The 12,882-nt window shown below is 47.6% G+C and overlaps 1 long non-coding RNA gene across 1 annotated transcript; it reads right to left on the bottom strand.

Annotated features, from left to right (window-relative positions):
• Positions 1–5,556: 5,556 nt before the first annotated feature.
• Positions 5,557–8,361, bottom strand: LOC118256144 (uncharacterized). Its single transcript, XR_004781155.1, has 3 exons — positions 8,016–8,361; positions 6,612–6,886; positions 5,557–6,118 (listed from the first exon to the last, which is right to left on the bottom strand). It is a non-coding gene; the product is annotated as an uncharacterized LOC118256144 (long non-coding RNA).
• Positions 8,362–12,882: the final 4,521 nt, after the last annotated feature.

The following is a 12,882-nucleotide window of genomic DNA, read 5'->3' as shown; positions in this document are numbered from 1 at the left end:
CTGAGCTGAGGTCATCCAAGCAGATTTTCAAACTTGTCAGATATTGTTCATTACCAACAAACATCTTTATTTTTTCACAATGGACTATAAACTGCTATGGGGTGTCACATAACACTGGCAGAACTCAGTGCTTCGTAGCTGTAGAGAGGTTTTGAACCCGGAGATCTGTGCACACCCTTGTGTTCCCAGAAGTGGCCTGGGGGCACTCGCAGCGGGGCGAGACACGGGCACAATGGGGACCTCGGGTGCCCCCGCCAGTGGGGAAGGGGCTGAGCAGCACCGAGCATCAGGACCTGAGCAGGGCGGCAGTTTCGAGGAATTGGGATGTTTAATTCTTCCTTGCCTGCTAAATTCAGCTCTCTCGAACACTGAATGTCGTGGTAGATTTTCCATCCCTGGCCTGCGTCTAACAGCTAAGGCTGTCGTTTCCCACAACAGAGCATGCCAAGGGAGCGGTCTCCCTCCCAGAGGGAGTTTCTAACCCGGTCAGATATCCCTGGTCAATATTCAGGCTCACAGAGCAAACCCCCCATCTGTAGCCCATATCATTAGCAAATAGCGTGGTGGTGGGAGAGCCTGCACCCCTCTTACCACAGTCCTGTTCCTCTGTCCCAGACAGCAACATGGACATCCCTGCTTTCCTCCTCGAGAAGAGAGTTCAACCAAGATTTTAGGATTAATTACATAAGGAACCAGGTGCAAAGCATACCTGGGTTTGGTTAAAAAAAAAAAAAAAAAAAAAAAAAAAATCCCTCTTAATGAAACTGGGCTTCCAGGAATACCAGCCTCAGCCTCTCCTTCCTTCCTACAGGACCCAACCCCAGGAAAGAGGCCAGAAGGTCGCAGCATTTCCCTGCCCGAGTTACTCGCTCCGTTTCTGCAGAAGGCTAACGAGCTCTTGGAGGATTTCAGCACTGAGGCTGCCTCTTTTAACCCAGCAGATCTCCCATGCATGCAGCACATCAAAGGAGGAAAACAGACACCGAGAATCCCTGCAGCAGGAGGGGACAGATGAACCGGTTCCATTGTATGCTGCTGCTGCAGAGGCCATCAGTCGAAAGCCCAGGTAAATCATATCTTTGGAGGTGGTGTTTGTTCCCAGCTGCCGACGGGTTGACAGGACCATGCCACATTAGGCATTAGGCTTTCATCTTGTTGTTTAATCTCCTGCTTCTGGAAAGCAAAGACACTTCCTTTGGTTTGCAGTGCTCCAGGTTCAGATCTCAGGATAGTGACGACCCCCGGCTCAGCTGGGGCCAGCTGGACTCCCTTGTCCCTTATCATGGGAGCATTCCCCCCTCAGGTAACACTTACGTTCTGCCAAGCAGGTAACAAGGCACCTTGACCATGAGACATGCTGCTAGCCACTGGCAAGCTGGGGTGATCTGCCTCTGTGCCCCCATCACCACGCACGATTCAAAGGACCCTGAGAAAAAGATGAAAACGAGCATTTAAATAATTTGTGGTGTGTATTACACTGCTGCACATGAAATCCCTGAGTGAGTATATTCAAATCAGCTGGAGTCCCAGCCACAGTTCGGTTTGTGATTCCTCACCCTGTACAGCAATAGTCAGTCTGAGAAAAATGAGAGCAAGGCAGGGACTGCGGGCATGCTTTGCCATGCACCCCAGGGACAGCCCAGGTAGGACCCGAGCCGTGCTCTGGTCACCCCTCACATTGCCACCACAGCTGCTGTTCCCCCTGCAAAAATCAGGAGAAGCAACAGACAGGGCACCACACCCTCCTTTTCTTCTCAGAGCTTGCTGAAAGGCACAGGGCTATTTATCTTTCTGTTTCACTGCTTCCACCTACAAACAACCAGAGATTAAGCACTTCACCTGGGGGGAAGAGTCGCACTTCTGTACAGCATCTCACCGCTCTCTGAACCTGCTGGAAAAGGGCTGTCAGGTTTGACTGGAGCATGCTATAAGTTATCTCCAGCGAACAGGGCACTGTGGCAAGGTAGCAGTTATCTGTTAACGTGCACCAGATGGCACGACAGAAGTGGCCTGTCCCTCCATCGGGACATATGCGTTGAGACTCTTGGGAGTCTTTGCTGCACTTGTAATTACTGATTTAAAAAATAATCAATTGGTGTTTTCAAATTTACAGCCACTGATTTGTCCCCATATCCACGTTACTTTCAATTTAGCTTTATTTAAGCATCTATTTGCACTCAGAGTACTGGAAGACAAAAAAGCCCAAGTCAGCAGAGGTGCTAGGGGTCCTTCTGGCTCTTGCTGGCCAAAGCAGGGCTGTGGACACCTCACAGCATCTACCCCGACACCCCAGAAACTGCACACATTATGAATTAGAGAGGGGCTTCAAGTATTAAGCTCAAAGCAAGGCTCATGCATTTGAAGAACACTTTCACAGACTTGTACCTCCTTCAGGAACACCCTCCACATTTTCAGATTGCTCCTTCAGCCATGAAGCTACAAGTATTTCTGTACAGCACCAACCATTAAAACTGCACAAGGATGTGCCCACAAAATGGCACAGCAAGAAATTACAATTCAGGTGAGGCTGCTGACTATGTGGCTTAAAGAGTACCTCAAATTATCATATCTACTAGTCCTGGGGAAAAAATACAGTCCTCTTATGGATGAAAGTCTCCAGGCAGCCAGCTGATAGGATATGGCTACAGGAGGAAACAAAAAATCAAAGTCACAGTAGTTTCTAAAATGCTGAAAGAACTGGAGAGCTGGAGCATTTCTTTGGATCAGACATGGGCCCAGTGAAGTGTCTGCCACGCAGGAGACTTCAGGATGCCCATTGGCAAGGATGAACAGAGAGAAAACATCACTAGAGTACATGAGAGAGGTGACAACGCAGAGGTTACAGCTCTCACTAAGAGCCAAACCAAGACAGGCTCCTGTTAGAAAAGCTAACCCAGATATTAAATATAGGCAAGATGCATTTTTCCCTCTCTGGCAGCTGGAGTAGGAGAGCAAGGCAGCAAGCATCTGGCCCATTTCAAGGGAGTGTTTATTAATTACCAGATTATCCAATTAGTATCAGATAGAAATCTCTTCGCAATGGCTGCATGCCTACGGTAAGGGATTTGTACCTGGCCCCGGTAAATAGCTTTATCCCATTCATTCTTCTCCAGGTGGCCCTGCCTCCAGGCGGTGCCTAGGCACAACTTTAATTGCTGCTCAGAGGCTCCTTACAGGGCCTGGTACTCCCAAGGGAGCTGGGGCACGGCCCCCACGTGCTGGGGGAAGCGGGCACCTCCTGCTGCAGCTCTGTTGCTTCCAGGAGCCAGAAGAGCACACGTTGTCTGTCATCCGTCCTCCAGGCCAGGAGGGGCTGCAGACACCAGCGGAGCCTGTGCAGAGCTGTACGCTCTAACGTCGCAGCACAAAAAGGGCAGAAACAGGCAAACTGTTACAACACAGAGGCTAAAATTGTCAATTCTTTCCACAGAAATGCTTCCTTTAGTGTTAGCAAAGTTGAGAGACCTTCAGGGAGCAAGAAGCAGAACCGAGCCCCCGAGCACAGCAGTCAAAACTCTTCCAGCTTTGCTTCTCCACACGAAGACACCGCACGGCAGACTCGCATCAGCTGAGCTCCAGCGAGTGCACAGCCTGAAGCACGCACATCTGGAAAACCAGGGTCCTGAAAAGGCCCCAGCCAGAGCTGTGAGATGAGGAGCAGCCTCAGCTCGTCCGTGAGAAGGGAGCCGGCAGCGCTGGGCCCGCACGGGCCTGTGCCCACATCAGCATGAGCTGCTGCCGGTGCTGGGCTGCGCTCCCAGGCAGCACCCACTGCTCCCTTCTCCTCACTGCCTTAAAATAACTTTCTCAACTCAGTACGTATTACATTCCAAATGTACAGACCCCTGCAAGAGCTTAACTGTTTGTTGTTTGTATTACAAAGCTCCATTTAACAACCTTTGTGAGAAGTTGTTGAAATCGATGGAATTAGAGTAGCTCATTGAAGCCACGGTCCTCGCTTGATGGACAACTGATTACTCATTTTTTAATCAACTTGTTATTTTGTCACTCAAGCTAGGGGGTTATTTTTAAACAATAACTTGTCGTATAGGTTATTTAACCTTTTACTTTACCGTACTTGTTCTGTGGAACATATGAAAGCTTTACATCAGGATTAGAGCAGACAGTCTTCCCGTAAGGCTGGGAGCCTGTGCCAGCACAGGGATTTTTCATACTATTTTAAGCATTTACAAGTTGTCTCAAGCCTTAAATGATAAAAACATCAAGCAGTGAGAGTGCACTGAACTCAATATTTTGCTGTTAAGCCAGTCTAGCGGGAACACAATAGTGCAAATATTTAAATATAACCACCAGCTGGAGGCATTTCCTTCAGCTGCTGCCACGAGGCATTAACTGGGTGTTAACCAGAACCACTGTATTTGTATGAAGGCGAGACCAAAGAGCTGCTGCCCTAGAAGGAAAGGTATTAGCTGCAGACAGGGTGTCTTTATGATGAAGGAATGCAGATCTGCTTCAGTAACAGAACCAAGACCGAAGGTGACAACAGATAACTCTGAGGAACCAATGACAGGTTTTACTGGAACAATTTAGAGGGTTAAGGAAGGTTTTGTTTGGCCTAAATCATTAAAAAATGATTCTTCAAGCAGTTTTACTTCAATAATTCACTTCATCACTCTGCCAAGGACCAAGACCGCGGGGAGGAGAAATACGTGCTGCCCAGGGTTACGGCAGAGCCCTTTGCATCACTGCAACACCTCCCAGCCACAATTTCAGCCTACGCACACGCATCACAATAGGCTAGCAAGTGCTTTTATGGGCACTGTTAGACAAATAAGTAGTACGGGATGCTCTGAAACGCAGCCACACCAATCACAGAGGGCACTGAAGGGCGTTTAGTCCCTGTGCTGGCCCTGGGTGGTACCGCTCGCCCCCTACAAAATAAGCTCCCACCTCAGCCCCTCATCCCACCCGCGCCTGGCTGCAGCCCGGGACCACAAGAAGCAGCGAGCTCGGGCTGGGCAAGACCAAACCCAGAGAAATGCTCAGGGGCCTGATGGGTGCTGGCTTGTGCTAACGGCCAGGGCCGAGTGGAAAAAATGCAGTGCTGCAGGCACTAAATCCACCTGATGGCTAGCGCGGCTTTGCAGCAAAGGCACGGGACTCCTGCAACACAGTGTTGCCCCAGCAGCGTCACACAGATGTGGCTTGGAAGGAATTTCTTGGTGCTGCCTGCTAGCAGCAGGGACCAGCAACAAGGCTAGAAAGCCTTCACGTGCTTGTGATGGGTTTCAAGCACGCACCGCACAAACCACGTCCCAGCAGCCAGCGACTCTTGCACAGCTGTCCACTCCGGTCAGAGGCATAGAAAACCGGTAAGAACTTCAAAAAGGGGGGAGAAAAGCTGAGTAATTTTGTTCTGATAATTCTAGGAAAATGTCTTAAGGGCAGTGTTTCCCTAGAAATTAGCTGGCCTGGAGAAAGCCACCCCCTCCTTCCCCTACCCAAAGTGTTTTGACAGGAAAATAGAAGATAATTTGGCTGTACCAGTTACATACCCCAATACCCATTAACCCTGGGAACATCCCCAGTCACAGCTACAAAACCATCCACACAGGAATGCAGCCTGTTTCCCATCAGGAACCAGGATCCAGCTACTTCTACTCATAACAAATAAAGGGGACAAAATTCAGAATTTTCAGTAAAGTGTAAACTTTGTGGATTTGTGTATTAGTGAACATACAGTGAAGCCAAATATCAGGTTACTGTAATAAATCTCAACTTTAAATCAACAACGACAAGGTCTAAGCATTAAGTGATTCTAGTCTGAAGAATAAAGCTTATAATTTTTCTAAACTCAGTTGCCAGCAGAATTTCATTTAATTACAGAAAAATGTCCCATTTAACTCAGAATGCAGAAGGCCATTTATGACTTTGTACAGCAGAAGCTGAGTATGAAGCAGTGCGGCTGCTAAGAGCCTCAGCTCTTTCTGATGTTGTAGCTATTTGGAGAAGTTGTGTTAAACCCACCTGATACATGTCAACGCCATTAAAGTCACATCTTCAAAGGCTGCACATTAAGAGATTGCAACAAAGCACTGTGGGGTTTTACTCGGGTGGGCGGCCGAGCTCCACCACAACCGCTCTCTCACTCCCCCTCCTGAAAGAGGAACGGGGAGAAAATACGATGAAAAGGGCTCAAGGGTTGAGATAAGGATGATAGTTGAGAGAAGTAACGGGCAAAACATGGACTGGATGATCGTTATGAATGTAATAATTGTAAAGAATTTAAGAAAGCAGTAATTGTGAAGGAATATGTTTCATGTTAGTGTGGTGAAGGAAGGAGGGGTGGTGTGTATATAAATTGTCCACCTCATCAGTGTTGTGACGATGTTATGTTTATTTTGGTGTGGGGAATTCTTTTTCTTTTTTGATGTAAGTGAAGCTTGTGAAGATTATGATAATTGTAAAGTGAGAGTATATTGTGATTATTCTTAAATATGCTTTTCACATGCTTTTTTATGCTTTTTTTTTTTACGAGCCCAAACTAACTTCCTGTTGAAAAGCTAAACAAGATAAAATAGAGTGGTTTAAAAAGGTGTTAAGTAACTCTGGAGACTACAGAGCTCATGCTATCAGTCTGGGGCTCCCACCTCAGGTCAGACCTTTGCTGTTGCTGGATGAGGGCAGACTGATGTTTTGGATGACAATGGGACAAATTCATTGTAAGATTTCCACAACTATTTCAGAGATAAGCAGCAATCCAAGCTGAGCTGTCTTAGAGCTGGATGATCTTTGCACGTTTGTTGTTTCCCATGGGGTAGAAGGAACCCAGGGCACCGTGATGTACAAGGTTGGGGAAAGTCTTTCTGATCCGCAGAGCTGCTCCACGGGGGTACGAGGGAGGCTGAGCTCTCATGGCGCTGACCTGGGAAAACAGGAGCAGTTACAGCAGAAGCTCATCGCTTGGCTACCCGGGCTGCCCAGCCACCTGTAGCGTGCTGCAGCCTCCTGAGTAACGGGAAAAGCAAAGCTTTGTGAAGCATCTCAGCCCACTTCTGTGTGGAGATCTCTGAATGACATCTCAAAGCTTCAACAAACTGAGCATCATGAGCAGGCCATTGCCTCACGAAAGCTAAAAAAATAACAGCAGAACGCTACCAGGTAGGTCATCCAGAGCAGGCTGCAAGTTACCTGATTAAAATAGACACTTTATTTTCCAATCCCTATTTATTAAAAAAAAGTTTAAAAACTGAAGGCACGTTTTCCAGCAAGGTATCCAAAGATTCTCCATAGCTAAGTAGCAGGGAAAGCAGAGTCCAGAGCTGAAGAAATGATTTATTTATTTGAATAAGACACTCTCAGTTTCCCAAGAGACTGTAAGACAAGGACAATATTGTACCAAAATACAGCTTTAGTTTTCATAGTCAAATAAGTGATCTGAAATCTTATATCAGGCTAAAAATGACAGCTCAGGAGGACCACCACATCTCTGAAAACAGAGAATGAAAAGCCAAGAAGAATGTTCTTGGGGCCTGAAAAAAGATACGGCCTTTGATTACAGTGCTGTTGTTGTACACGTGGGAGCAGGACAGGGGAAGACAGCAAACTCGTATTTCTTCAAACAAGGCAGATATTTGAATGAAATCATGAATGATACTATGTTTATTTGAAATATGATTCTAGTTAAGTGGCAAGTGTTATTTCAACATGCCTGTTTTCAGACCTGTTGAAAGAACTATTAAGAAGTCTATTCAAGAGTGCTGGATTTTTTTTTGCTCCAGTAACTTTTCAGGGCCAGCCACAGTGTCTGGGCAAGAGGCTTTCTGGGTGCAATTCATTTTTGATATATTGTTACGCCTTCTGATTCAGAAAAGTCTGTTCCAAATCCCCAAATCTACTAACTAAAGGTAGTAGTAGTAGAGTGTTAATCAAATATCACCCCAAGTGACCAAACGCCTTACTGTGCCATCAGAGGGCTTTCTAACGCAACAAGTTTTTTGATGTTGAGCAGCATGTCCTAAACACAGAGCCCCCGAACTGAAACACAACTTTACCTGCAGCATTGGCTCTGCTAGTTAAGGTAATCTCTGCTTCAGTGCTTCACCTTCCAAGAAGCAGAGATGTAACCTTTCCTTCGGAGCGGCCCCACCAGCTTGCGCTCACTTCTTGCGGTACTCACTGGTAGCAGCAACACGAGGAGCCCTACAAACCGCTCTGACAAGTCCCGCAGCAGCTGTACGAGCCTGCCAGCACTGAAGAGAAATGAAACACATTTAAGTCGCTTCACATTTCAGATCTGATGCTCATGAGCAGGCTCATTAACGAGCACACGCTGCCATCCCCACAAGCGAGGTCACAGCATGCTGTGCACTCACCTGCCCCGAGCCCCAGTGCCTACAGAAGCACTCCCGGAGGTTGGATGAACTGTGGTTTAACGGAACTTCACCAGCCTGTTTGGAAATGAGCTTAGAACCAAGCTGAGATGGTTTCACTTCGGTGGGGTCAGAACCCTAAGCAAGCCCACCTGGAAGCAGCCACCTCTGCCGAAGGAGCTGAACTGTATCTAACCAGTGGCAAGGGGAGAGCCCCAGAAGCCAGCACAAAGCAATAGATCCCACCTACGGCGGCTGGAGCAGGTTTGGATTTCCTTGCTCAGGAACAGCTGGATCTACCTCTACCACTAGAGATGAGAGACGAGCAAATTTTCACGGAGAAGCTCTAAAACTGGGGCTGTAGCTGTGACCTCAATTGCAAATGTGTTGCTTGGGAGTAGAAAAAAAATCTGTTCACTGAGTTGTTTGGTAACTTCTGGAGAGAACTATTAGATCTGCCAAGAGGCCTGCAACCAAGCAGCGTGGGCTCCAGGAGACATCTCCATACACAAACAGCACCCAGGGCTGACCCCACCTGGATTTGCCATTCCTGTTCCAGAATCTCACAGCTTCAGTCCTGGACATCAGTATTAGTTGTCACCTGCACAGATGATGAAAATTCAAAGAAAAAACAAAAAAAAGCTCTCAAACTCAAACCAGCAGGCTTGCACCAAAAGCTCTGCATTTCACGACAGAGGCGGTCGCTGTTTGACCAAGCTTCTCCCTCTGGGATCCAGCTCTAAACAAGTGTCATCACCGGGGCTGTGGTAGCAGCTTCTGCAGATGTTCTGCCAGCAGCTAACGTACACGAGATGGGTGTTGCTGTGAACACCGGGGCAGCTGCGCATGTCTCACAGCGGTCAGCTCACATCCAACAGCCCCTGAGTTACTGAGGTGGGGTGACTTATATTCAGAGCACAGCAAGTGGCAACTTCCCTTAAAAACTGGTTGCCAAATACCCCAGATGAAAGATGAATCAATTGCAATTTTAAAATAAATAAATTTAATGGCCAAAAGAAGAGACCAGGTTATTAGATGTTGAACACTTGCAAATCGCCTGGTACCAACAAACACAGCATGGAGCCTTACAGCTCGTGATGGTTTTGTTTGTTTGTTGTTTTTCCTTATCCTTCCCCATAAGAGCAGGCACACTCTACTCTTGGAATATTTTTGCACACAATTAGCTCAATGGCATGCCTTTCATGAAAGGTAAATCCTATACTGGAGCTTCTCTTTAACCTGGGACAAATGGTAACAGCAATGTACTTGGTAGAAAGGGGCAGGTTTGTGTAGCCCAGCACTGGCCACGTCAGAAGTCCAAGGGCTCTCTTCAGAACAGCAGTTCAGCATTCCCCACGCCTCACCTGCAACTCTCCAGCAGTGACCTGAGAAGTCTTTGTTCCGGAGTCAGCACAATCAGAAACACCTTTCCCTCTTAACTGTAAGTTACTGATGTAAACACTTGTATTTACTGGTATAAACACTTCCTACACGTTCCCTGGGAAATCTTATCTAATAAGAAATGACATCAGTAACTCCCCACAGACAGCAAACCAGAAAAAAAGCCTGCTATACAAGCACAGAAATAGATTACAGCAGGGACAACTGGATAGTTGCGTATCTGGGCACGGCTGGGTTCTGAGACGGGCAGCCTTCCCTGCACTGCCTGGGGCCCGTGCAGGAAGGCGAGGAGAGCCTCGTACTACTCACAGACAGCAGGCTGATCTCCAAGCTAATCAGCCATAAAACTGTAGATCTTGGTTAAGATTTTAAATGAGATTGTTCCTTATGTGAAACGTAACTTTGTGAAAATCAAATGCAGAACTGAGCAAAGCCTCTGAATGTCCCCCCCCAAAAATGTTACACTTCTCCGGTGAATCCCTCAGCCTGAGATCCTGAAACAAAATACTCTTTCTAGTAAGCAAAGTTACAGACATGCGATTGTCCCAGAAAAAGATCTATGCCCCCAAAACGAGAAGACGCTGGATGCTATGGTTCCTGCTCTCATGAGCCGGGTGACTGCTAGGGAAGCACGAGCCCTGGCGGGACCTTGCTGGGAAATTCATGCAAAATGCCTGCCTATCGTTGATTGTGATATAAAACCGATAAGGGACCATAAACTCAAAACAAAGTCAGATACTACACGTGACATCAGCTCTAGTGTTAACAGCCAGCACTGGGTCCAGGTCAGGGAGACAGACCTAAGGTATATTTTCAAAAACAGCAAGCAATTTGCTGCAACCAGTTTCCGTGGTAATGCCTCTCTCCTACATCTTTAACGCCACAGAGTTTGGTACTAGGTTTGCACACTCAGTGCAGAGCTCTTCTCCTTCCGCTTCCATGCCAACAACACCTGCTCCCCTGCTGCTTCCCACCTTGTATTCCTCTACTGCCACCCGTTCCTGAAAGCCAGCCTCTGGCCAAAGCTCAGGGCCATTCGCCCTGACACCGCTCACCCCAGTACACGGGTCTTCAGCAGGACCTCACAGGAGCAAGCCGCTCCCCACAGCCCAGGGAGGCAGCTGAGGGGCACCGAGCTGGCCGGGTACGTGTGAGGCGTGGGAGCAGACAGGCTCTGAGGGTAAGGACAGAGCTGACCACGGCTGCTGGCAGGTCACGGCCAAAAAGGAAGGTATCCTGGTGATGGAAGAAAGGCAGATGTCACGGCCAACCTCACGAAGGTGCACGTGGGGCACTACAGGTTGGTCAGCCTCAGCACTGACCCGGGAAGGCTGTGGAATAAATCCTCCTGAAGGAGGCATCCCCGCACACAAAGGACACAGGAGCGATGAGGAACAGCACGCCTTTACCAGGGGCAAACTCTGCCTGACCAACCTCGGAGCCTACACAGGCTCTGTAGGCAAAAAAGAGCAGTGCCTGTTGTTTACCTTGACTTTCAAAAGGCCTTTGACATCATCTCTGGTCTGCTTATAACCAAACTGGTGAAATACAGAGTGAATAGGTGCACAACAGGGAGGGGAACTGGCAGAACCACCACTCAAACAGCTGTGACTTGCAGTACAGAAACAAGTTTGATTTTCAAGTATGAATCTTAAGTGCTTACTCTGCCTCAATACCACACAGGCCACAGGCCATTTACCTTCCAGGTCTTACAGAGTCTGGAGTATGGCTATCAAGCTTCACTCAGTATTTCTTTCCTGTCAGTAGATGAACTTATTTCATCAGCTGCTTGAAACATGCCCTTTGTCAGCTTGGATCCTCTTTCACTGGGGTCTCATTGTGCAAAGGCAGGCTGGAACACTTCCTCTGGTCATTGCATAAGCTATTTTAGGGCAGAGAAGTGATACGTCTCCTTTATCATTACGCAAAGAAAAAAAAAAAGCAAAGCCACCTAATGCAGAATCCTGCAATAAGCCATGGCCATAAGTTTTTCTCAGCCAACACTGCTTGCACCAGAATCTAAAGGGTAGAGAGGGTGAGGTGCTCGTATACCAGAGGCATCTGCCCCACACATCAAAACTTGAGGAGCTGGGACCTCTCAGAGCACTGCTTCCTTTCTACATGGCATAACATTTATGTCCTTCACAGGAAAGGCACCTTCAGTGCTGTGTCCTTTAAAAAGGGATTTTTACCTACAGAAAGCTCATAGTGCTGCTTCTGCAACAGCTTACGGCTTGCTGTAACAGAGATTCTCATCAGTCCACTTCCTGTGGCCAGCTTACAGGGCCCACGTTAGGAGTGCGGGCCAGCCCCTGCAGCCTCCTGCAAGTAGTCCCTCCTGAGACCCTGTAAGGCCAGAAGGGAGCCACCACTGCCAAATGAACTCTCACAACCACATACTTGGAGGTTGCATACATGCTCTCCCCTGCCATGCCTGCAGACACGGTGCAGCAGTGGCGGTGCTGTAGCCCCGATGATGCTCCTGCCTGGGGCATGAGGAGATGCTCGCCGTGCGGAAGATGCTGCGCTGCTGCCCTGGAGCAGTGCTCTGTCTGCTCCCGACCAGGAACTGGAGATGCCGTCACCGCTCCTGTACTATGCACAAGGTGACTGCTATGATTTCTCATGCTGTAGCCTGAAATACTTATCAAAGACCTGGTGATGGACAGACGTCTTCAGAGGGGGCTTTCACTCCAAGACAAATGTGAACTTCATTTTTAACCCATGCTTCTAAAAAGACAGAGAAATTGCAAGGATTCTTAAAAAAAAAAAACAAAACACAGGGCTGGGATTTCTGAGTCCAAGAGAAATTAAAGTACAGCTAGCTGAGTTGTCTTACCATAAAAGGCAGTAACTTCTTAAATAGAAACAAAAACCTTTTCTTTAAACTTATCTGCAGATAAGATGGAACTAAATGCAGCTGACACAGTTTACCTGGAAAATTGTGCTGAGTTCTCACACAACTGCACCAGGAAGCAGTTTAGGAGCCCAGCTGAAATGCAAGCTAGCTCCCAGTAAAAGCTAGCATACTACACTCAAAGAAACAAGTCACATTTCTGCATTAAACAATTGCAATCCAAACTAATCGTCACCCCACAAACTTTTAAAAGAACCTGTGTATTTCTTGCATGCTTCTGTGTGCGCCACT

This window comes from Cygnus atratus, chromosome 14 (assembly GCF_013377495.2).
Source record: "Cygnus atratus isolate AKBS03 ecotype Queensland, Australia chromosome 14, CAtr_DNAZoo_HiC_assembly, whole genome shotgun sequence".
In the NCBI taxonomy this organism is placed as follows: Eukaryota; Metazoa; Chordata; class Aves; order Anseriformes; family Anatidae; genus Cygnus; species Cygnus atratus.
This window is presented reverse-complemented; position numbering and strand designations above follow the sequence as displayed.